The sequence below is a fragment of the Ceratotherium simum genome, chromosome 8 (genome assembly GCF_057802395.1).
Source record: "Ceratotherium simum simum isolate JZ-2026a chromosome 8, ASM5780239v1, whole genome shotgun sequence".
NCBI classification, from domain to species: domain Eukaryota; kingdom Metazoa; phylum Chordata; class Mammalia; order Perissodactyla; family Rhinocerotidae; genus Ceratotherium; species Ceratotherium simum.
Window position 1 is genome coordinate 18,587,168 of NC_141907.1, and position 23,484 is coordinate 18,610,651.

Consider the following 23,484-nt stretch of genomic DNA (forward strand, 5'->3'; position numbering starts at 1 on the left):
GTTCCTATCCACCGGGGTTTTTGTTAAGGAGAACTGGTTGCCTGGGTTGGCTTTAGGAAATGAAATCCTTTCTATTGATTTGACTAAGATAAATTTTATGGCTGCCGTGCACCATCTTCTCTGATCTCTTTTATTGGAGGTGTTGTTGAAAGAGCTGTGAAGTCAATAAACAAAGTTAACTAAGTGCACAACTTTTACTTCCCCAGCTCCACATGGGAGCCCAGAGCCAGTGTGATCCTGAGATATAGCTTCCCCATAGGTCATGCCCAGGGGCTTCCATTATCTCTAAGCAGCACACACTCCAGAGCATCTTATTAATGATATTTAATTGCATTGAAACTAATGATGTTTTTCATCTGATCCTGGGCTGATTTTACAGCTGGGAGATAAGCTGGGGCGACTCTGGCTTTTCTATCTCTCCATCTCAGCAGTCGAGTACCCCCTTTTATCTCTGTTGACTCTGTGTTCTCCAGATGCCCATTTTCCCCACCTGCACTTCCTTCTCTGACTACCACGCCTCCCTTTTTCAGTAATAATTAGCTACCTCAAGCCACAGAAATGATCCATTTCCACATGAGGGTTTCTGATGATAGGGACAATGCAGTTTTTCTCAGCAGAGTTGAATTTGCATATATCCTGGCCATAACTTCATTAGGTTTTAAAACACAGAGATTGTCAAATGAGCACTATCTGATAGCTCAAACAATTCAATAGTTTTAGCAGACTCTAATCTCATCATTGTATACTTGAGTGCTCTGGGTTTTGCTGATGAAAATCTTTACAGAAGTGGAATGGAGTATTCAATTCTCAGATTCAGGAATTATTATTTCCCAATGAAAATAATGGGGATTGTAGATAGGATTTACTGAAGTTGAACTGTATTGATGGTTTTTGTTTTGTTTGAGCAAAAACAGGTGTTTAGGGGAATTAAACATTTCTGTTGTGAACTGTAATACAATAGCATTGAGAATGAAATGTTTAAAAACTGAGTATAGGGCATGATGATGAGAGTAAATTGGATAGTGGAAATTCTTTCAGAGTTCAAAGTCTTATGCTATTTAAAGGATTCAAAGAGTAAATTGGAAATATACTCTGTTTGGATTTTTTTTTTCCTGGGAAATGGTAAGAAATGCAGTCCTCAAAGAATGCTTCATTGTACTGACAACGCAACAATTGATTGGGTTGAAAACCAGAAGCGTTACATCAAATAATTTCTTTATTTCTTTTTCTACTTATCTCAAGCCTTAATTTCCTCTCTGGCCCCCCAAAAACAAGCCAAAACATAATATCAAAATAATAACAACAGGGGCCGGTGCCATGGCCTAGTGGTTAAGTTCCGTGTGCTCCACTTAGGTGGTCTGGGTTCAGTTCCTGGGTGCGGACCTACACCACTTGTCAGCCATGCTGTGGTGGTGACTCACGTACAAAATAGAGGAAGAATGGCACAGATGATAGCTTAGGGTGAATCTTCCTCAGAAAAAATAATAATGATAATAATAACAACAACAACTAAAATTAAAATATCTCATTGCATCCGTGCAGGTAAGTTTCAATGCATTGGATAGTTGAAAATTCCCCAGTTATGTCTGCATCTGATCCTAGGATACGTATCCTTTTCTTCTTCCACACTCTCTTAGCTCATGGATTTATTCATTCATTGAACATATATTTATAGACATCTGCATAATAGGCACTGGAAAAACAATGATGGGCCAAACATAGTCTCTATCCTTATGAAGAAGAGGCTGACATTAATCTATAAATCACACCAACAAAAATGTGAAATTATAATCATGACATGTGTTAAGAAGGACAGGTACGTGGTGCCAAGAAAGCCTAAGGAAGTGAGTTTGGTCTAACCTGGAGGACCAGGAAAGACTTCTGTAGAAGCCAATATGAAGCTGAGATCTGAAGGAACAGTAGATATTTGTTGGCCAAGAGAGGTGGTGAAGGTGAGTGTTTCCCAGTGGAAGATGCTGCGTGTGCAGTGATCTCATGGTGAGAGGGGAAGTGGTGAGGTAGCAACACTCAGCCTCGCCCTCTTCAGACAAGAGTTTGGAGGTCTTTGGCTATTTCTCCTTTCCTTTGTGGGTGATGACACCCTTTGGTCTTCAGATTCCCAGAGGTGAAATTTTTCTCTCTGAGAGCTTGGTCCCCAAAGGAGAAGAAAATGGTAGGGCATCTTTCCTGATGCCAACTCTCTCTTTCACCTTCCTTAGCCTCGTCAGCATTGATGAAGGAGTGGTCGGCTGAAAGGTCCTGCCTGGGCATGAGCTATGAGAAGGTGTGTGAGGGGCTTAGGCATCCAGTTGCAATTTTCTAGTTGGCAGCAAGCTCAGTGGATAGAGTCCTAGACTTAGACCCAAAAGATTGGACTTTGCAGGGTGAGTCCTTTAACTTCTCTGAGGCTCAATTTTCCTCATCTAATGGGTGGTCGTGAAGTTCAAATGAGATAGCAATGCCAGAGATCATAGCACATTTATTTAAATATGTAAGGAACCATTTTATGGTTATTACTTATTCAGAAGTTCTGGGCCGGTTCAGCATATTTTCAAATAGAATCTCAGAAGGAAAATTTTTGCCAGTGATAAGAATATATTTTTTAATGTATGTTTTAAAATAGCATAATGATATACTATCACCTCAAAAAAAGAATAGAACTAAAGGTTGGCTATGGTGCATCACACTGCTGTGTTTACTAGCGAAACGGATCATTTGGGCAATTCTGCTCACCAACTTGACTCGACGTAAAGTCTTGGTTCAATTCAGTCCCTACAAGTGGACACAGCTGGTGTTTGCCAAAACAGAATTGGATCACTTTCTGAGATGATTTAAATCTTCAAAGTACTTCAACTGAAATATCAGATAAGTGAAGCAAAGGATCATCTAAGCTTTAAATAAAGAATCTATTAGGATGGGTCTCCTCTAGATATGACATAAAGTAACAAGCTTTAAGATCTTCTAGGCCTCACTGTTCCTATCACTGAAGGGACTAGAAAAGAGGGGATGTCTCAAATTCATTCTAGCTCTAACATTGCATGCTAAACATTTCTTTAATCACTATCAAGAGGCATTAGAGTCTGGCAGACCTGAATTCTCTCTTAGAAAATAAAATACTTTTACGTTCATATTATCTACAGAAAGAAGAACAAATTTATAAGCATTTGCTGGAAATTTCAGGAGAGGGAGATCCTGAAAATTTTCCATTGAGCAAAGAAGGATGAGTAGAAATTACCTCTACAGTACCCATTATTACTTATGTGAGATTTATAAGAGGTCATTGATAAATTTATTTGACGTGTCATGCTATTTCTCTATTTTAGTCAACTTAAACATTAAGGGCTTTTTTTCACCCCTCAGATAAATAATGCTTTTTAAGGATAAATAAGTTTTCCAAAACAAAAAATATTTAGTGAGAAGAGTAGCGTTGTTTTACATTTTTTAAAAACCACTTTATTGAGGTATGATTGGCATACAAAGAGGTGTATGTATTTAATGTGCACAACTTGATGAGTTTGAAGATAAGTATACACCTGTGAAATCATCACTGTGATCTATGCTGTAGACCTGTTCATCACCTGCAAAAGTTTCCTGCCATGCTCTTATTTGTTATTATTATTTTGTCATAAGAGCTATCCTCTTAGCAAATTTTTTTTGAGGAAGATTGGCCCTGAGTTAACATCTGCTGCCAATCTTCCTCTTTTTTTCTTTTTCTCCCCAAAGCCCCCAGTACATAGTTGTATATTCTAGTTGTGGGTCCTTCTAGTTCTTCTATGTGGGATGCTGCCTCAGCATGGCTTGATGAGTGGTGAGTAGGTGTGTGCCCAGGATCCAAATCTGCGAACCCCAGGCTGCTGAAGCAGAACGTGCGAACTTAACTGCTGCGCCACCTGGCTGGCCTCTTAGCAAATTTTTAAGTATACCATACAGTATTGTGAGCCGTAGGCACCATGCTGTACAGTAGAACTCTAAAGCATAAGTAAGTGAATTATTCACCTTGCATAACAGAAACTTCATACTCTTCTACTAATACCTCCCCGTTACCCCTCCCCCTAGCCCTTGGCAGCCACCATTTCGTTCTCTGCTTCTAGGATAAGACGTGAATTCTTATCCCAGCTCATTGTCTGTGTGACCTTAGGCAAGTTACCTAGACTCTCTAAGTCTATTCCTTCTTTTGTAAAACAAAGGTATAAATACTTACCTCACAGAGTTTCCTTGAAGGTAAATTGGCATAAATATGAGGTACATTTATGAGAATCTCTTGTGCATAGTGAGCTAAATTTTTATCTCCTTCCCTTTGGTTTTCTTTTCCACTTAAGTTTGTATGGGTACACTTGGTCTTATGAGCTTGTGTACTTGAACGGGCTTCATCTGAGAATTTCTTGAGTGGAATGAAGACCCGCCAAATGCTGCACTGTTCAAAGCCAATAACCATTCATAACATATAAAATGCTTGAATTTCCTCAACACTCAGAGCAAAATAAATTTCCATTACTTGCAATTATTTCACTTGTAATAATTAGGTATCAATCTTATGACTCATGATATTGCCTGATATTGAAATATAAGGAAGAAAAATGCTTAAGAAGGTAAGGGGAAAATGAGTATGAGATATTAAAAAGTTCCCTATTCATTTCTGAAATAAATTTAGTGTGCTTGTTTTTGAAAGAGTTGCTGCTTCAGGGGAGAAAGGAGAAAATCTATTAAAGGAAAAAAAGTTTCTAAAGAAGTTGAGACGTTCTTTTTATTTTCTTAAACAAATTCTTACTGCCAAGTATTGGCTCTTGGAAAACATGGTTAGCCAGCTATAAAGTTGTAATAGAAAATAGTAAAAGCAATGAAATGTACAATTAAGGATCACACACCCCAGATATCTTCTACTTCATTAGTCATCCTCCTATCTCGGCCCAGGAGGTTTCTCAGTCTCTGCTCTTTACTCCTGGCCTCTGCAGTGGAACTGATGATAAGGTTCACTCTTTTTTATAGTGTTTTTTTGCACAAAGCAATGATCTCTTAAAGATGAAGTTTAATGCTCCCTCAGGAAATGCCATCCATTTTTGACTTTTTTTCTGCTTGGTAGCGTTCTCTTTTTCCCAGTTAATGTTGTAAGCCAGATCAGTAGTCACAGGGATTTTTATTGGATCCACCAGTAGAGGAAGTTGTGTGAAATTTTGGGGAAGGGGTTGTTCTAGAATTTTTTGAGGGTGCTATCATAGGCTCAATTCAGAGAATTGAGTAACCAAATGCAGATGGATGCATTCAGCGATTCTTTCAATAAACGCTGAGCTGAAATAGGTGCTGGAGATGCCAAAAAGAATAAGAGAGAATCTGTACTTCCTTCAAAGAGTTTAGAGTTTGCTGGGGGAAGGTCCATGTAAACAAATCAACTATAATGCCTCGGTCTTGGTATAATCACAGGATGTGAACAAAATGTTCACATCCAGATTGGCGGATGGGCGGTGGGAGGAAGGTCATGCTCAGTGTGGGTCCTAGAGTCATGAGGAGTCACCCTTCTCCACAGGGTTCTGGTAAGCCACAAAGACAGGGCCATGGATTCCATAAGCCTGGGAGTAAGGTATTTAGCCAAGATCCCAGAGACCTTAGAGGCTTCTAACTTATTTTTTGCCACCAAATGGCTCTATGACCTTAACCAGTCACTTAATTAGAGCTTTAGTTTATTCAGCTATAAATGAAGTGGGATTGGTGATTAGGTGCTTTAAGTTCTTTTCTATGAGGGATGCATAGAACATGGCAACAAGGGATGGGGATAGAGGACATGGGACCCTGGCCTGCTGTAACTTAACTGTGGAGCCACCTCCTTCTTGCCCTTTGGTTACCTCCTCAAGTCACTGTCCAGCATTGTGGTGGTCTCAAACCAAAATCTCCTCCAATCACCCTTCCTCATTGATGACTTGAAGTGTTAAGATTGTTCTTAAATGTAAGTTAGGAATAGCTCACTCAACCAACATTTCCAGTAGGGACAGATTCATTCTGGTTTAGAGGACCTACAAGTTCCTTTAAGGATGGATGAATTGACTCTCAGGTGGAGAGGCAAATCTTACCACTTTCAGGTAAGATCATTTCTCCTTGCCCATCTTGAATAATTTCACTGCCTATTCTCCATTTCTAATCCTTTCTAACTTGTACCATATTCTAAGACTAGGGGCCTATGTTCATTGACCTGCAGCAAAATTCACTCAGGTTGTTTTCACAAATAACTGTAACACTAGTGATAATAATAACTGATATATTTGAGTGTCAGCCTAAGTGCTTTGCTTATGTTATCACATTGACGTTCTATACTTTTGTAATGAAAACATTATTGCCTCTCTTTTTTAAAGATTAGACAGTTAGAGGGTGAATAACTTGCCCAAGGTTTTGCAGTTGGTGTCAGAGGTAGAACTCATAGCAAAGTCTGACTTACTTCAATATCCATATTCTTTCAACTTTTTCATGCTGTCTTTCATGATATTAAACTCTTGATAGTTGGAATAAATTCTAATAATCAAAAAATCCAGTGAAATAAAAAGACAATTGTAAACGGTCAGTACCCAGAAAAATCAATTAGTTGTCTGCCTTCTTGGCTTACGAAAATCTTGTGAGATACCATAATAAGTCTCCAGATACTATGTTTTCCCGTAAAAAAATTAGAGATTCAACGAATTTTGGAATTCATTTATTGAGAGAATATTTATTGAGCATCTACTGTGTGCCAGCATTTTGAGCTTGGGGCATAGCAGAACAGAACAAAATCCTTGCTCTCAGTAAACTTGGGATATATTAATGAAGAACGTAGACAAAATCCGTGTCCTCATGGAACTCTCATTCCCATTATTGTCTCAATTACAATTCAGGTAGAAGCAAAGTATCCCAAATTATGTGGATAATTGCCTCTGTACTCCATTTCACTGCTCCCCTGTACTTGACAAGCCTTAAACACCCACTGGGACCCCATATAAATATTTCTTTGAGAAAGAATTAAATTTGGAGAATGGAAGATAAAGCAAAATATTTTATGTTTTGGTCCTTGCTCTGTTTCTCAGTGGACACTATTGAAGTAATATAATTCCTACTTTGGTGAAATGGTAATGAGCATTTATGCTCCAATATTACACAGGAATTAGGAGTTTGTTGACAATAATTGTTCCTCAAAAGTTTGTGAATTATTTAGTGAACTAAAGATTTGCTTCATTAACTCACTGAAACTGCACAGGTTTGAACAATACCCCGCCCCCCGCCCCCCAGCTCATCGACGTGCACAACCTGAGCCCCTGTGGACGTGGTAGATCAGTAAGTCACTAAGACATGCCATGACCTTCTTCATTTGGGAAGCAACTTTTTTCAAAGGGAAAATTGGTCACCTACACATCCCGCATTCATCAGACAATTGTGTCTTCTCCTTTACATGCTTCTAGGTGCTGGTAGCTGAGTTATTCCAAGCAGAGTGCAATTTTTTATCTTCGAATCTAAGACTGGCCCCCATTATCAAACAGCGTCGCTTGGTAGACAAAATACTTGCATAGCTCCAGTTATGGGTAGTGACATCATCTTTTAGGTATGGAGCCCAATTACTGCAAACTTTGGGGTTCCTGGGATTTAAAATTTGTGGCTTTGACCTGTTGGGTGTGTTCTTGGACATCCCTGCAATGTAGTAGTAGGTTATTTTTTTCAGGTGTGAATTCAAATCAGCTGTCGTTGAAGGCAAATGGTGTAGGGTAATTGAGGCACTTATGGCAGTGATTTATATTTCCTGTGCACACACATCACCAAAGGACCTTACTAAATTCATAGCCTGATTCACCAGGTCTGGAAAGGGGCCTGAGATTCTGAGATTTCTCTGCGGGTGCCGACATAATGCTGGTCCTTAGAGCGCCCTAAATGGTGAGGAATAGTGGGTGAGTGAACCTGACAGACTACCTGTGAATCACAGCTCAAGGCAGCTGTGTTTTCTTTTTATTGTTCCACGCCCAGTGATTTTAATTAAGGTTTTAAAGAAGCAAATCAAAATTTATAGTTGTAATTGAATATATTTTACGAAGAAAATATATGCTACAATGATGTTCACAGTTTGGAATCAAGAATCTCTCACTTGAGATATAGCCCTCATAGATGTCGGGGGTTCCTTGTGTCCATTCGGGGAACTCCTTCACATACATTATCTTTTTAGACCTACTATTTCGACCTACTAATACATACTATTTGGACTTGGCCCCCTCCGTGAGGCAGGCCAGCCCAATATTTGCTAACACACTTTTGCAGATAATTCAAGTGAGAAACATACCAGTGAGTAATACTCCCAAGGTCACAGAGAGCATTGTGACAAAGCAGGGGTCTGACCCCCCAGCATCCTAGTTCTCAGTCTGGTGGCAGATCAATCTAACAACATGATTTTCATTCTATCCCTCTAAAACCCTAGAGATTTATTGCCTACTTCACATAATGTCTGTTCAAACTAAAATTATTATATATGCTTATAAAATACTTACCTATTATCAATGTCATTACCGTTATCACCCCAAACAAGCAACGACAGTGCTTCTGACAGCACTTAGTATGTTTAAGGTATATTTTGTGTATATACACTGGATGTTCAAAGGAACTTAGAGTCAAGTCCTACCCCTCAAATGCTGTATAAATGATTTCAACAACAACTTAAGAGAGGAGATTTGAAACATCAAATTATAAAAATCAAATTAAATGAGTTAACGCAGTTTTGTTAGATGCTTAGTACCTAATGAACACTTAAATAATGCTACTATCAAACAAGTGTCTTAACAATAAACGCCATAGATTATTGAAGGGTCTAATGGTCGAGAAAAGCTCAGCAGAGGAGGCAAGATTTTTAGTAGCTCTCGGGAAGGAGTGAAATCAGTGGTGAAGAGCCAGGCCCTGCAGTCTGGCTGCCCGGATTTGCATTGCAGCCCAACCACTCCCACGCTGTGTGGAATGGTAGTCATAGTCCATTCCATAGTCAAGTGGGAAATCACTTGACTCAGTTACTCTAAGAAGTAACTCTGAGCCTTGGTTTCCTCATCAATAAACTGGTGAGAAAATAATACATTCTACCTCAGAGGGTGTTGAGAGAATAAAATAACACACGTAAAACGCTTGGTATACTGCCTAGTGTGTGGTCAATGCTCTGTCGTCAGAGCTAATTTTATTGAGCATGTCCTGTGTTCTCAGCACTATTGACATGTGTCAACACATTTCATCTTCACAGCAACCCTATCAAGTGGGTGCATTATTATTCTCATTTTAAAGAGAAGGCTACTGAGGTCCAGAGAGATTAAGCAACTTGCCTTATTTTTGGAACTGTGAGAGCACTGATTAAAACCCAGGCATCTGGCCCCAAATCTGTGCTCTTTATTAAACTATACCAACTGTACAAATGTCAGTTCTACTAGGACTATGACTACCATTGCTATTTTTTGTTGTTATTATTGTAATTGTTGTTATTTTTGTTATACGCCATTAAAACTTTAGGAAAGCTGACGACAGTAAGACGGAGAGGAGTGAGTGTCAGAGCAAGCCAAGATAGAAAGGTGGAAATCCATTTGGCCTATTAGAGATCCCCTGGGCCAGTCTAACTGACGTGGAGGGCTTTACCCGGAGGGGGGAAGGAGTAGGAAACCAGGCTGGAGATGGAGGTTGGCACCAGACCACAGAAGATCTTTGATATCACATCAATAAAATAGGGCTTGTTCTGAGGAAAATGGAGGATTTTGAATCTTTTTGCAACACTTGCAACACTGTTTAGAATAAATTAAAGTGGGAAGGAGGGGGAGAGAGGCAAGGAAACCAGGTAGACATACACATGGATGTTGGTGAATTCACTCATTTGTTCCTTCATTCATTGGTCACCACCCATGTGCCCCATCCACTCTAATGCACATTAGTACAGCTAAAAAGGCCTGAGCTGTGCTCAGGACAACAGATATGATCACAAACCCACAAACACATACTCTGTACACTAAGAAATACACACATAAAATGCAGCTATGAAGTAATGAGGCTAATTGCGCAAGTCTCATGTGGAATCTATCTTATTACTTTATAGCCTTGGCTCATACATAAGAAATATATCAGAAAATAAAGCTGGGGCATCAATCACACTCTTTAGAAGTTCTTCTTATACGTGACTCACTTAGTGGGTAAGTGATGGAAGGAACTTTTATGGTGGGGAAATTCCTATCACTCACAGCTTTTATAACTGCCTATTGATGATATACACAGCTCCATAATGGCAGTTCTAAAATTGGCTTTTACTTCCTTAAACCATCATTGTATTGAACCACGTAACCAGAAAATCACAACGTGGTGATCTTTCTCTACACTAATCCTTCCATGAGCGCTTAATGACTTGTCTGCTCATCTTGGAGATAATAAACCTTGCATTGAAGCAATAGCTGTCTTGGTGACTTTGCATAAATCATTATTTGTAAAAGTGAAGGAAAACCTATAGATAGGAGCCAAGGACTGAGATTGCTCAACTTTCAAGAATTAGCTCTGATAATTGCTGTGACTGCATTAGGAATGCACTGAACAAATAGATGCAGACCAAAAAGTAAATATTATCTTTCAAAGTGATCAATATCACAACTTCCAACACAGGAAGGGCAATTATTAAATATTCTAGCAAGGTTTGACTGAGCAAAACTACATTGTAATGGAATGCCTGCTAGGGAGGAAAATGAAAAACAGGCAAAGAACCATAGAAACTTGGAGAGTTACTCTTCCCCAGCTAAAAATCAAGTTGACAGGTTGTAAGAAAGTGGAAAACAGTTATGTTATTAATGTTATATTATTACTGTTGTTGTATTACAGTACAACTTACAATTTTAAAACTAGGTATTTCCAATAAAATTGGATTCATTTACGTTAGTTTTACCAAGGTAGGAGACATACTGGTTTCCCAAATGAGATTTGTACTATCCTGTTTTTCAGCTTCTCCCCTCACACCTTGAGTCACTGCTGAATCATTCCATTTCTCAGCATCCTACTCAGCTAAGAGAACACGAACATTTTCTTGAAGCAAATACAGATAGAATTTTTCCCCAAACGCAGATTCACAAGAAAACACGGCAAAGAAAAATTGAAGAGAGAATAAAGACACTAATTTAGGCCAGTTGCCTGATTTCCATTAGACTTATCCTAATTTCTTTTAGGCTCTTGTCCCAGGGGCTGATTTTGTTGTTCAAAAAGCAGACAGGCTGGGGCCTACTGGTTAAGTTCACGTGCTCTGCTTTGGTGGCCCAGGGTTCATGGGTTCAGATCCCAGGTGCAGACACACACATTGCTCATCAAGCCAGGCTGTGGTGGCGTCCCACATACAAAGTAGAGGAGGATTGGCAGGGTTGTTAGCTCAGGGCCAATCTTCCTCATCAAAAAAAAAAAAAAGAAAGAAAGAAAAGCAGGCAGGCCTATAGGCAGGTTTCAGTTGGCAGAAAATACCCTCAGATTAATCAAAAGGAAGCCAGGTTAGCAGCTGCTAACCTCAGAGACGGAGGAGTAAACAACACACTGCAGAGTCTGAAGCTGATAGAATGTCCTACTGGTGGGTTAGCAAATGGTTCCGAGTCTGCACAGGGAGGTTTTTTTTCCCCTCCCTTTCATTATTTCTCCTCTCTGCACTCTTTTCTACTTTCTCCTTGATGTCTCCTCCCCCGTACTCCTCTTCCTTTCTCCCTTTTTTTCTTTCTTCTTTCTTCATCTTTCCTCTTCCCTAGATTGTGGCAATGGCCTTCTAACTGGCTTCCCTGATTCTGCCTTTGCCCTACAGTCTGTGCTCAAGACTGCAGCCACAGAGATCTTTTTAGGACATAGGTCAGCTCATACCCCTCCTCCGTAATCGCCCTGTCCTGGCTCCCCATTTCATCCAAGTCAAAGCTAAAGCCCTCGTACAGAGGCTGTAAAGTCGTACACCATTCCAACCTCTGTTCACTGCTGAGTCTCTTTCTTCTCTCTTCCAGACAAGACAGGCCCGCTCCTGACTTAGTGCTTTTTTATTGGCTCTTCCCCCAATATCTGAATGACTGACTCTCTCACCTTCTTCATGTCTTCGCTCAAATCTCACCTTCTCAATGACCAAGGACCACCCTGTTTAAAGCCGAAACCAGCCCTGCCCCTCTCCCTCAATCCTGGCATTCTTGATTTCTTTACCTTGTTCTTTCTAACATGTTACACAATTTACTTCTTTGTTACATTTATTGTTTATTGTCTTTCTTTTCTTTTTGTGAGGAAGATCAGCCCTGGGCTCACATCCATGCCAATCCTCCTCTTTTTGCTGAGGAAGACCAGCTCTGAGCTAACATCTATTGCCAATCCTCTTCCTTTTATTCCCCTAAAGTCCCAGTAGATAGTTGTATGTCATAGTTGCACATCCTCCTAGTTGCTGTATGTGGGACGCGGCCTCAGCATGGCAGGAGAAGCAGTGCGTCGGTGCGTGCCCGGGATCTGAGCCTGGGCCACCAGTAGCGGAGCGCGCACACTTAACCACTACGCCACGGGGCTGGCCCCTATTGTCTTTCTTCTCCCACTAGAATGTAAGCTCCAGTAAAATGGGATCTTTGCTTGTTCAATGATTTATTCCCTGAGCCTAGAACAGTGTCTGAAAAAAGCTGGCACCCAATTAATATATTTGTAGAATAAATTAAAGTAGGCTATCTTCAAGGAGAGAGACAGACGATGTCATAGAACATGATACAATTGATAAGTGTGTTGATGAAAGGCTGTAGTTATTTTAAATGCAAGAATAGAAATTTTTCTTCCCTACTAGCATGGGAATGGAGACAAACTTGAGAGAATGTTCAGAGAAATGGTAACATCAGTGCAGGACTTGGAAATATGATTAGAAGTTCACCAGGCAGACTAGAATATCAAGGGGGAAGAAGGGCATTCCAGATGGAAAGAATAGCATATGTCAAGGTGCTGATGTGTGAGAGAACAAGGAACTGATGTATGTGTATATATGGGGAAGAAGGATGCCAACAATTTGCCTAGGTGTGTTACAGGGGACCTACAGGGTAGAGACTGGAAATAAGATTGTGTAGGTGGAACAATAGGGAGGAGCCAGATGATAATGGGTCTCCTTTGCAAAGCTAAAGGGATTAGATTTATCTTGAAGATAATGGGATTCATTGAAGGACTTCAAGCAGAGGAGGCATGATCAGATTGGAATTTTTAAATATAGTGACAGTATACAATGGATGGGAGAAGGGTGTTTCTAGAGGCTAAGAAGACATTTTCAGGATACTGGTGGAGACTTCACTTAAGGCAATGGGATCAGAGAGCTGAGGGGTCATGTCTGAAAAAGATTTAAAAGGAAGACATGGCATGATTCAATGACTAGTAGCATATGAGGTGCAAGGAACAAGGATGAGTCTAAGATAATTCTGACATTTTCAGTCTAAGTGACTGGTGGGATTGTGATGCTATTAGGAGTAAATGGAAAAGAAAGAGATGAGCAGGCTTGAGGAAATAATGTTTTTTAAAGAAACGTTGAGTTTGTGGTGCTAGAGAACTCCCAAGAGGAGTTACGAGGTAGTTAAAAATAAGTGAATTAAGTGGGTGGAACTTAAGATAGAAGTCTAGGAGGATAGTGATAGAGATTTGAGCAGCGACAGTTAATGACAGTTAAATCACAATGATTAGCGTCATGGTCACACCAGAATCTACAGAGTGATAACACAGCCAAAGTTGGTGCTCTGGGGAGAGTTACTATTTAACTGTCAGGCAGAGAAAATACAATCTGTGAATGGGATATTGCACAAATGCTCAAAGATTCAGGAAGATAAGGAGGGGGAGTGGAAGCCAAGAAAGGAAGGAATGGCTGCCATGACTAAACACTGCAGAGAGGCATGGAAGATAAGAAATGGACAGCCCAAGGATTTGCCCAGCTTACTAAGAAAAATTTTCAGAGGAGCTGTGGGGATGGAAGCCAAACTACAGTGTATTGAGAAGTCTAAGGGCTATGATGGGTAGAAGACTATAGATACATATGAGTCTTCAAGAAACAAGCTGTGAAAGAAAGCATATGATTAAAGCAGTGATTGAATTTGGGCACAAGGTAAAGAGAAGGTAATTTCTCAAACAAGAGAGACTTGTTGGGCAGATAGTTCAGTGTCGAGGAAGAATTTGAAAATGTAAGAGAGAGAGGATAGGCTGTTCTTGGCCTTGCAGTAAGGGGCCTATTCTGGGTGGGGATGGTAGGAGTTGGGATGGAGATCATAGGTAGAGACGTTAGTCCCGAAGAGGAAAAAGGATACTTGTTCATTGCAGTTGACAGGACAGGATGATCGTGTTTACAAATACATAAGTAGAAAACATTTGGGTTTTAAGGAATCAATATATAACCTCACTCCACCTCATCCCCTGAGTTCAGAACCAAATGAAGAATAACACAATGAAGCAGAGAGATGAAACTCAGCATGAAGGCTTTATAAATGATAGGTTGACGGGAGAATGTAGGTATGAGGTATGGGCACATAGGCTTGCTAATACTCCAGCCTTGAATTAGACAGATATGTAGAGACTGGACAGCAGGACATCTCCAAGCCTCCCCACACAGAATTAGCCCCTTATTGCAGGGCCAAGAACAGCTGAGCAGATGCCAATGTGCACTCTCTGCAGACAGATAGATCTCAAGAAGAGAAAGGAGTTGAAGTGAGCATGTCCATTCTTTCTCCCATACTAACCAATCAGTTAGTTCTAGAAACATGAGGCCAGTGATATACGGAGCCCCCTTTCCAAGAGGAAAATTGGTGAGATTGAGAATTCTCACTTCTATTTATTATTTGAAGTAGAAAATGAAGTTTTCCTATGTTTGAGGGAGGTGAGAAAAGGGAAAAAAGGCCTGGGAAAGCATAGCGAATATGTGTAGTGGCCACTATGAGGAATGGAAGAGTGATCCAGGACATATGGAAGAATGGTTGACGGGAATTGAAGTGCAGCTAAGGACAGAGAACACATATTTGCAGTGGCCCTTCTCTAGAAGGGCCCAGCTGGTGTTGTGTAGAAGATAAATGCTTTAATTCATACTGAATTGAGAACTTTCATGGGAATTGAAGTGGTAGCAAAAGAATGGTTGAAATAATGCGTCATGAGGTCTAGACTTGTGTTTCAGGTTTCAATTCTCTATTGCTGCATAACAAATAACCCCTAAACTTAATGGCTTAAAGCAATGCCTAATTTTTTCTCATAGCCAGGAATTCAGGCAAGGCTCAGCTGGACAGTTCTTCTGGTGAAACAGCATCACTTAGGTCACTCATTTGGCTGCATTCAGTTGGTAGACTGGGCTGGAAGGTCTAAGATTAATTCATGCACATGTCTGGCAACTTTGTGTGGTTTTTCTTTGTCTCTTTCTCTCTCTCTCTGTCTCCTTGCTTCTTTTCCTTTCTTTCCATCGCTTTTGTCTCTCTCCATATTGTGTCTCATCATGTACTAGTCTAGCTAGCTTCTTTATAGCATGGATGCTGGCTTCCCTCGAGAGAATAGAAAGACAAACTGCCAGGACTCTAAGTGAGGCCTGAATCTGGCACAGCATCACGTCTGCACATTCCATTAATTACAAGGCTAAGCCAGATTCAAAGAGAATGATTGAAATAGACTCCCCCTCCTGATGAGGGAGTAAGCTGGGAGAAGGGCAACTGATGACAGCCATCTTTGGGGACTGTCTACCACAATAGGATAAGGGGAGGAAAAGAAATGAAGCCAGGTTCCATATATGCAAAGAAAAAATCCAGGATTTCACTTGCCCATAGAGGAGGCTAATGGCTAGAGTTTATTTTATAGGTGAAATTCGTCTACCCATAGAGGGAACTGTAGTATTCCTGCTAGAAGACAGAATATCTTTCCTAGTGCCATGGATTTTCTAGCAAAGGTTTGAGGGCTTAGGGAAAAAAAAAAAACTAATGTATTTGAAATTTCATTTTGATGTTCAGACTCAGCTCAATCTGAGGAGTAAAAGTAGTTTGGACATGAAAGTGTCACACTAAATTAGGCTCTGCTTGGTCTTTCGGGAGATGGTAAAATTAGGATTTGTCATGAAAACATGTAAGAATTCGAACCTCATAGGTAAGGCTACTGTTCAGGAAATATGTGAAGTTAGTATAGTAGAGGTGGGATACCATCTCCCTTCGGGGCCTTACTCCCTTCATGGCAGCACTCAGCTCCGTTTTGTGCCCAGGATTAGTCATTACCTAGGGCTTATCATGCATGGCTTCATATCCTTTCAGGAACTGCTGGCTTTCCTCGAGGTTTTCTTGTCAGAGTTTGCTCTTCTGCTGTGACCCTCCATGAAGTTTCTCTCCCTGTCCTTTACGGCTTTAGATCCTGGAGTGAATGTGAGTCTCTATCTCCATTTCCATTCTTCTTCAGGGTGATAAAATTTTTTTCATATCTTTCAATTTAAAACCAATTAAATTTCTACCTTTGTGCCCCCAACTTTTTGGCCTATGGAAAATTGAACTACATATTCTTGGGGCTTCCCTTTACCACTTCCCTGAGGTTATGCCAAGGTCCTGTGTTCGCTACAAAGTACCAATGCGGTGGTTCTGTTGAGAAGTACAGAGCCCCAGCCTCCATGGTCCACAATGCATTTAAGGAAGCTTTGGTAAAGTTGTGAGTCCTGGACCCTAGCATCTAGCCTCCCTGGGACACTATGTGGTCATTCATTGAATTTTGCCCCATTATCTGGTATTATAAGGAAGTAGGGTGCAGATATCCTCAGTATGTAGAACTGTGAGACTGTTTTTTTTCTACCAACTCTTTGACCCAGGGAAATCTCTTTTAGTTGTTGAGTGTCCCTTTCACTTCAAGCCCTACTACTCTTAATAATCTTAAGCTTTTGACTATAAAAGCCAGAAAGTCTGGTCACAAATCTTTCTTGGTTTGAGCCCGTTGCCTGCTTGAGTGGGGCAAATGACATGGGAAAGACAGAGAGAAAACATAAATTAATAATGCAAAAGTCTTTCTGCCACATTTTCCCATCACTTCCAATCAAAGATGATTTGTCCACGTGTCTCTACCTCCCGAAGGGAACACTAGCTAGTCTGGTAAACAGTTCCATCTAAGTGACTATGATCACTCAAAATAGTGAGAGAAGCCCTTTGAGCTCCTGCAATCCTCATCCCTGGCATATGTGTCTGTTTCAATAGTGGCCTTCTGGAGAAAATGCCTAATTTTGCTAGTCATTCAAAGAAATGACTCCAATGACATGCATTTCAATCTAGGTAGAATCAGAGAGAAAGGATGAGGCAGATGAGGGTGGGCAGGGTAGGGCAGGATTATCTAATTATAATTATCTAATTATAATATTTAAGTATCAGATTATTCAGCCTATTATAGAGTGGCGTCTGTTGATGTACCCACATGGGCGCAACTAACAAAAATGCTGACATTTGATTATCACTTTGCAATATGTGAAGCACTTTTCTATCCACGAGTTCATTTGACCCTTGATTCTTGTTGCCGTTAAAGGAATTCAGTTGCTTTCTCTTCCCATCCAATGCAGGAATCCCATTTTAAAAAGTAATGGACATGTGTAGTTACTTGTCCTTGAGCAATTCAGGTGACAGGGAACCTACTACTTCATGATGCCAGGTATTTTAAATGTACAGCTCTAATTGATCAGAAGAATTTTTGTTGTTTTATTTTGTTGCTGAGGAAGAATTGCCCTGAGCTAACATCTGTTGCCAATCCTCCTCTTGTTTCACTAGAGGGAGATTAGCCCTGAGCTATTATCTGTGCCAATCTTCCTCTATTTTGTATGTCGGATGCTGCCACAGCATGGCTGACAAGTGGCGTAGGTCCACACCCCGGATCCGAACCGCAAACCCAGGCTGCTGAAGAGGAGAGCGCTGAACTTAACCACTACGCCACGGGTCTGACCCCAAGAATTTTTGTTTTTAACAGAGCGATTAGCTATATTATCCTTAAATGCCATTCACTGGCTTTGGTGTGCAGCTTAGAGAAAAAGAGAGCCAGCATTTGGAGTTAGGCACAAATTCATCAAAATCACAACTTAGCCACTGATTGTGTGTGATTTGGGGCCAATGGCATGAACCCTCTGAGTATCCATTGGCTCATCTGTAAAATGCTGATAATCTACTGACCACAGAGAATTGTTTTGAGTGTTAAAAGAAATGGTGAACTGCAATCCTTATAGATTATAGCTCACTTAATCTTCACCCAATATAGCGGACTTTGTGATGAACATTACCTATTGCTTCATGTTGCAGTACACCAGTGGTCCATTCAGGCTCTAAGCCACTGCTTTCACTGTGTGTCTGCTTCATGCAGACTTCCCTTTCATAGACTGTTTCCAAGCTGCTAAAACCATGCAACCAGGTAATCTCACGCTTTACAACTGAGGGTCAATGAAGAGTCAATATGCTCTGAGTGAGAGCCCAGCCAAAGTCGGTGTGTGGCTCAGGTCTGAGCTTTGCAGACAACATTTTGCTGGATTAGGGGTCTTTTTTCTTTATTTCTGAGTTCTAAGTTCTAGGTTATTGATTTTATTGAACCCTTGATATTTTCCTCTACAACCTGTTCTTAATTCTACAGACAACATCTCCATGCACAGCACTCCCATCTTCCCAGCCACTTGTGCCGGAGATGGAGAGTCATATTTGCCTTCATCCTCCACCAAAATGCCACATTCAATCAGTCACTAAGTTCTATCAATCCTACCTCCAAAATATGTCTCAAATATGTCCCTTCTCTCCATTGCCCCTGCCCCACCCAGTCCAGGCTTGCACCTTCCCTCCCTGGAACCATTGCAAGAGTTTCAAATTGGATGATGTCAAGTCAACTAAAAAACAAATTGAATGAAAACCCAGCCTCTATTTAAGGAAACTGAGGTCCGTGTAATATATTTTGGAATGTCTATCCCACTATCTCTTTTTTTTTCTTTTTGATTATTAAGTAGTAAGTTTCAAGTTACCTGGAAAATTCAGTTATGTGGAATCCCTTATTTCCTAACTGTACTGAGCAAAAAAGAGGACTAATGTATTTATTCAAGATTGATTTTTGCAAAAGATTGTTCCCATATGTAGATTATGCTTGTGACTCATGGAGTCTCTCTTTTTGTTCTAGCTGCTTTGAAAAGCCAAGCAAAAGTTCCTTCAAGCCCAGCAGTTAATTGTCACAGTGATGCCTGTTTGATGACTCCATATTTATTTTAAGAGGAACCGCATCCCGTTGGGCCTGCCAGGATGAGTTAGCTGCGAAATGCATTCCTAAATAGCTAAATGATTCAGCGCAGGATCCCATATATGAAATTGACTTTGTAATGCGGTTGCATGTCTCTCTGTTGGAAAGTCTATCTATTTCGGTTCTGTGCTTTATTTTATAATTCAATATTGCATATGAATAGCTAATGGAGGGAAGCTTTCCTGCTTCACAAAACCCATGTTACAACCAATACGTCGTTAAAACTGCACCCAGGTACTTGGAAGCCTCCTCTGACAAGAACTTGGTTATATGGGGCCGATCTATCCGAAAACATCCAGAACTGCACGCTGCAGTTTGCAAATAACAACTAGGATGCTCTTGAACCGAGAAACCCCCAAGAGGGTACTTACCGCCTTTGCATCAATAAAGTACAACAGCTTCTTATCAGAGGCTGACTTTTGCTTACAGCTAGAAATCTGGCTAAACCCAGTTTCTAACCACTTAGACACTTCAAATAATTCCCAAATTACACCTTCCTTCAAAGGGAATATGCTTTAAATCAAGTGTTTAATGTTAGTAAAATAATAATTCACGCACTTGCACACCTTAGCAGCCTGTTTTAATTTAGAGACAAAGAGAACAGAGAGCAGCACAGATTGTGCCTTGGCTCGCAGCGGCCCCACTTCCCCCCAAAGTGCTCAGGAAAGGTGCTTCTTTTTAAAGAATCAGGACTTCATCAGCGCTGAACTCCATAGTGGCTCAACTGGGCATTTTGCTCAGCAAACAATAGACTGAGGACAAAAATCTTGGTGTTTTTCTGAGATAGCATGAGGCCTGGTGATGTAGGGTTACCTGCTTGCACCTAAGGGCCAGAATGCCAACTTGGTTTCCAGCAAAGTCTCTAGGTGTACTTCATTCAGTTCCTACTAAAGAACCCAAAGGCTACAAATGGGCTGTGTATTCTCTCCATGGCTCGCTGTGTTCTGTCGACCACCTGATCATTCTGAGGGGAAAACAATCCTTTACATTGACAAAATGAGTGATTTGGGTGGGAAGAGAGATGCAGTATGCCGCCAAGGACAGCCATCTCAACTAGGGTTCTAGGAGAGAATAATATCCAGTGCTCTATGTGTCCATGTATACATGAACCCTCCTTCTCTCCTGTGCATCTAAAATATGTACCGTTTATGGAAGAATCGAGAGAATTCTGATTCAAATGATTATTCTGAATTCTGTCGTTTCGATAAGGAACCCCAGAAGAGAAAGACTGGTTGAGAGTCATGACGCTCAATTTCTAATTTTGTTATGTCACAAATCTGAAATTTTGAGAAAGCCTTTTAATTGCACTGAGTATCATTTTCTTTATCTGTAAAATACTTAAGAGGAGCTGGTTGATTCCTGAGATGCCTTATTACTCAAAGGTGAATGAAAAAGGTGGTATTTTTCAGAGAGGTTATTTATATTGATGACACACTCCAGAGTTTTGAACCTTCATAGTCTAAAATTTTTGTGTGCATTTGTATGCTGGAGTATTTTTTTTTTTCCCTAGATCAAAAGTGAGAGAAAGGAAGTATCATAGAATCTAGTCCAGTCTTGCAGCCAGCATTTGAATTTCTTCTAAAAGACTTTTATTAAATAGCCATATATTCCATACTTGAATGCCTCGAGTTACAGAATACCCAGAGTCAGCAAATTTAGTCATCCCATCTCTGAAGCACTCTAACGGTTCCACCCTATGTCATATGTTATTTCCTTAGTCCTACAATATGACTACAAAATGAGGTTATATTCTTTTTATACAAAAATAATCTACCCAAAAATGATCCCTAGTTACTGGAAACTAGCTCGTCTCAGTGTCTCTACTGTTTTCTTCTGTTACTGCCTCGTATGTATCCTAAGCAGCTCCCCTGGAATCTTCCATGCCTGCAGACTCATCTTGCCCTGGTGCAAGTTACTGTGTTTTCAAGAGGGAAGAAATTTAATGGGTAGCTTCTGTATGAGAAGTACAGTACTAGGGGCATACATGGTGCTCCCAAAAGAAAATGTTGTTTACAACTGCACCCCTCCCCAACCAAGTGGGACCTACATCAGTTGGAGGACTTAGGTTGACAGTGCCTCCAACATAGCCCCCTGGACAACTAATAAGCCTTAGGGTTCCCAGTTCATTTTGAATAATTGAGTCTAGTCCTTTTTCATGCAGGGACTGTCTGAGAGCAGACAATCCAAACTGTCCTGTTTGTCTCCACCACCAGCTGTGCAAGAGCTGTGGCAGTGGAGGTGGGGAAGACATCGGGAGCTGCTGATGGGTGTTTTGAGTAGGAGGTGCAGGGACTGGGGAATCACCTGCTGTTTCTGATAGACTTCTCAGTAATGTTAAAGGGATGGTGATCAAATTGTGTTCAGAGCTGTCTGGCGGGGAATGGCAGGCCCAGAAGTCATTTAATCTACTTGCAATATTTTGGGAGAACTGTATCAGGGTGTTTTCCTTACTGAGAATGTTCTAGACATGGCTCTGAAAGACAAAAGATTTTCAATGTCCCTCCCTCTCATGTACCTCACGGGGTCTAAGTTACTGAGTGCTGGGGTTGTTGCTCTCTCTCCACTGCCACAAAGTCAGCATGCCCCGCTCCAATAGCTGTAACTTCATCTTTTTTCCCCAATCATTCCCTATTCTCACCCAGACTTTTTGTTTGGAACAGTCTGTTGCAAAAGGGCTAAGGGAATTTTTATAAAATATACAGACACCTATTATGTACTCAATTTTTTTAGCTTAATTGGGCCACTGTAGAGGGACTCAGTGAGCACTATACTCATTATTTTTACAATCTAGTGCCATTTCAATCCAACAGGAGAATCCAAGTGGCTGAACCGGAATTCACCCTGAATTCCTTAGGCCTCTTTTCTGTCAGGCACCTGGAAGGTATATCAACTAGGTCACTCGAGGATTGTTGTTAAGGGGAAGAAAGAAGCATCATGTCTAGGAATAGTCAGGATGGAATCTTGAATTTTCAAAATAGGTCTATATAATGCCCACCATTATCTTCCTGACAATTACCCAAGGAGCAGATAAGAGGAGATAATCTCTTTCTGCGGATAGCTGCATTTAGGGACAAAACTGACTTACTAAAGTGTATGGACCAGGAGCAGTTGAGAGAGGTAGAGTCAGAAACATTTTTGAGTCAATTTTTGAGGAGGTTGTTACAACCATTAACGATATCAGATGTCTTTGGGTGAAAGGTCCATCAGAACCTTGACTATCAGCCCATTATTGAGTGGCTTTTGTAATAAAAATGAACAACTGTCGCATTGCAAATGGTCTAGACAGCTGAAAACACCACACAGATTAGTTTTACAGGTCGTAATGGTGTGGTCAGAGTTGGCTGATTGGATTGACCCAGTGGTTCATAACCTGAAAAGTGGTGAGACATTACCAAAAGTCCTGAGAGGGGTCAAAGGTCTGACATACTCAATCTACAGAGAACAGGCAGGGACCACATTCTGTGCGATGTGGTCTCCCTCACTTCAAGACAAACTGGTCAACTTTTGGCAGGATTCTTAAGTCTGGCGTGCAGTGGTAGCCTCAGATATAGGGAATCCATTGTGTTGTGCCCAGACTGTGATGGTGGATGCATTGTCATGCCCAGTACTATGACAGAATTCAGGCAGCACTAGTGGTAATATGGAAAGTGCAGGATTGATCAGCAACTTGATTCCAGTTGGTCTCATCAGAGAACTGACCTTCACCACGGGCATCTACATCAGTGACCCCGATGCTTCGATCATCAGCTTTGATTTGTCTCCACAGTTCATGGCTCCAAATCTGCTAGTCTATAGTTTTCCAAGTAGCAGATCAAACAGCTAGGCTATTGGCAACAATAGCCCAAGCTCAAGAGTTAGTTAGAGCTGAGAATGGCCTCGAGTTTTGCCCACCTAGCCAAACAACCACGTCCACTTTCTGCTCTGTATAGCTAGCGCTGATGTTGAACAACTGCAATAGATAGTAGATACCAATGGGTTTAAGTTTAGCCGACCCATCAGTGAATCAGACTCGCGAATTTAGGAGAATCTGGTGTATTGAGGGCCCACTGAACCAGCAGCTTTGTGGGGTATAATGTTTTCCCCAAAGGGGTACCTGCCACTTCTTCATGTAAAGTTGAGATGCTGCTGGGGCCAGATTTTCTGCATTCTTGAATATATCATTTCAATTTGACAAGTAAGTCTTGTTGGGCCTCTTCTACCTTGTTAGCCATTTAGTGCAAGTTGACTCACTCAAAAACGGGGATGTCATCCTGGAGAGGCACAAGGATTCCATGG